The sequence below is a fragment of the Lissotriton helveticus genome, chromosome 1_2, assembly GCF_964261635.1.
Source record: "Lissotriton helveticus chromosome 1_2, aLisHel1.1, whole genome shotgun sequence".
NCBI lineage: Eukaryota > Metazoa > Chordata > Amphibia > Caudata > Salamandridae > Lissotriton > Lissotriton helveticus.
Genome location: NC_136058.1, coordinates 338,646,973 through 338,649,976, shown reverse-complemented (window position 1 = coordinate 338,649,976; position 3,004 = coordinate 338,646,973). Strand labels below are relative to the sequence as shown.

The window sequence follows — 3,004 nt, the reverse complement described above, 5'->3', positions numbered from 1 at the left end:
CACCCCTCCAGGGCTGGTGGTTCTCTGCCATGGGGACCAGATAGGCTATGCCTGGGCAACACCTCCCTAGGCCACCCGGGGCTTCCTTCCTCCAGGCCAACTGCATGTCAAATTGCCCAGGACGGGCTCCATGGCTCTTGGGCTGTCGTCCCCCGGGCGTCCGGGGCTCCATCCAGGCCGACGGCATGGCAGAGTGCCCGGGACGGGCTCCATGCGTCCCGGGCCTTCGTCCCCCGGGCGCCCGGGGCTCCATCCAGGCTGACAGCATGGCAGAGTGCCCGGGTCGGGCTCTGTGGTTTTCAGGGTGGTCCTCCCCTGGGTGTCGGGGCGCTCCAGGCCGACGGCATGGAAAAGTGCCCAGGACGGGCTCCATGCGTCCCGGGCCTTCGTCCCCCGGGCGCCCGAGGCTCCATCCAGGCTGACGCGGAATGGCAGAGTGCCCGGGTCGGGCTCCATGGCTCTTGGGCAGTCGTCCCCCGGGCGTCCGGGGCTCCATCCAGGCCGACGGCATGGCAGAGTGTCCGGGACGGGCTCCATGCATCCCGGGCCTTCGTCCCCCGGGCTCTTGGGCAGTCGTCCCCCGGGCACCCGAGGCTCCATCCAGGCTGACGGCATGGCAGAGTGCCCGGGTCGGGCTCCATGGCTCTTGGGCAGTCGTCCCCCCCGGGCGTCCGGGGCTCCATCCAGGCCGACGGCATGGCAGAGTGCCCAGGACGGGCTCCATGCGTCCCGGGCATTCGTCTCCCGGGCGCCCGGGGCTCCATCCAGCCCGACGGCATGGAAAAGTGGCCAGGACGGGCTCCATGCGTCCCCGGCATTCGTCCCCCGGGAGCCCGGGGCTCCATCCAGCCCAACGGCATGGAAAAGTGCCCGGGACGGGCTACATACGTCCCGGGCAGTCCTCCCCCGGGCGTCCGGGGCACCCATCTCCAGGAGGCCAACAGCATGGCAAAGTACCCGGGACGGGCTCCATGGGTCCCGGGCAGTCCTCCCCCGGGCGTCCGGGGCTTCCATCTCCAGGCCAACGGCAGGTCAAAGTGTCCAGGACGGGCTCCACGGGTCCCTGGCAGTCCTCCCCCCCGGGCGTCCGGGGCTCCCTTCCCCAGGCCAACGGCATGTCAAAGTGCCCAGGATGGGCTCCACGGGCCCCGGGCGTCCGGGGCTCCCTTCCCCGGGCCAACGGCATGCCAGAGTGCCCAGGACGGGCTCCACGAGTCCCGGGCGTCCGGGGCTCCCTTCCCCGGGACAACGGCTTGTCAGAGTGCCCATGACGGGCTCCACGGGTCCCGGGTATCTGGGACTCCCTTCCCCGGGCCAACGGCATGCCGGAGTTTCCAGTTCGGGCTCCACGGGTCCCGGGTGTCCGGGGCTGCCTGCCCCGGGCCAACGGCTTGTCAGAGTACCCAGGACGGGCTCCACGGTTCCCGGGCGTCCGGGGTTCCCTTCCCCGGGTCAGCGGCATGTCAGAGTGCCCAGGACGAGTTCCACGGGTCCCGGGCCGTCCTCCCCCGGGCGTCCGGGGCTCCCTTCCCCGGGCCGATGGCAGGTCAGAGTGCCCAGGACGGGCTCCACGGGTCCCGGCCAGTCCTCCCCCTGGGCGTCCGGCGCTCCCTTCTCCAGGCCGATGGCAGGTCAGAGTGACCAGGACGGGCTCCACGGGTCCCCGGGCAGTCCTCTCCCGGGCGTACGTGGTTGTCCGACAGATTCGGGCGGATGTGCTTTTACGAACCGGATCGGAATCAGCCCAAATAATAATTTTAATATTCCACATTTGTAAAGCGCACAATCACCCGTAAGGGTCTCTAGGCGCTAGGGGCCGTCGGGAAGATTAAGCAAGCTATTGCCCAGAGTCACATGGTGCTGGGCTAATCTGCCGCCGGTGCCGGGGATCGAACCGTGATCTCCAGATTCCGGAGTCAGCCGCCCTAGCCGCGGCGCCAGCTATTACCCAGAGTCACATGGTGCTGGGCTAATCTGCCGCCGGTGCCGGGGATCGAACCGTGATCCCCAGATGGGGATATCCCAAAAATCTGGCATGGATACGGCCTGCAAGGACGGGTTTGGACACCCCTGCTCTACTGACTGAGCTCAGAATAACATTTCAAAAGTAATGTTAATGCCTACCACACTTTATTTGACGTCAAATTGCCCATTACATGAGTGTTCAGTTCACTCCTAACTGATACCTTACCTCCACTTAGGGGATCTTATACAATTTTTGGGAGTTATTGCATGTCTAATGCAAGATTAATTGCCCAGAGTCACATGGTGCTGGGCTAATCTGCCGCCGGTGCCGGGGATCGAACCGTGATCCCCAGATGGGGATATCCCAAAAATCTGGCATGGATACGGCCCGCAAGGACGGGTTTGGACACCCCTGCTCTACTGACTGAGCTCAGAATAACTTTTCAAAAGTAATGTTAATGCCTTCCACACTTTATTTGAAGTCAAATTGCCCATTACATGAGTGTTCAGTTCACTCCTAACTGATGCCTTACCTCCACTTAGGGGATGTTTTACAGTTCAGGTTGGCCTGTTTAGTACTTGAATAGGAGTAATATCGCTGTATGTTAATCTAGACTAATGCCCTACCTAATCTTGAAGTTACATTTCCCACCAATGGGAAACCAAAGATATACAATTTTTGGGAGTTATTGCATGTCTAATGCAAGATTAATTGCCACATTATGAGATCCAATGCAATAATCCTGCAAAAATTACTCGTTTTCGCCCAAAGTGGGGCTCGAACCCACGACCTTGAGATTAAGAGTCTCATGCTCTACCGACTGAGCTAGCCGGGCTCCCTCTTTAAAGTAGTATGCAAATTGCTCTCACAAGCTAACGAATACCTAAACCCTTTTGATAAAACCACTTTAGTTGTTATGATGTCACCATATATGAAAGCCATCTGTGATTTATCTGTTCTTACTATGCAACAAGCTTGGCAATGACAAGTTAAAAATAAAATGTATGTGCATTTTACAATGGAGAATGCGGGCATCGA

General features: G+C 60.4%; 1 non-coding gene across 1 annotated transcript; it reads right to left on the bottom strand.

The window, feature by feature from the left end:
• Window positions 1-2,728: 2,728 nt before the first annotated feature.
• TRNAK-CUU (transfer RNA lysine (anticodon CUU)) lies at window positions 2,729-2,801 on the bottom strand. The gene has a single exon. It is a non-coding gene; the product is annotated as a tRNA-Lys (tRNA).
• Between the last annotated feature and the right edge of the window lie 203 nt (window positions 2,802-3,004).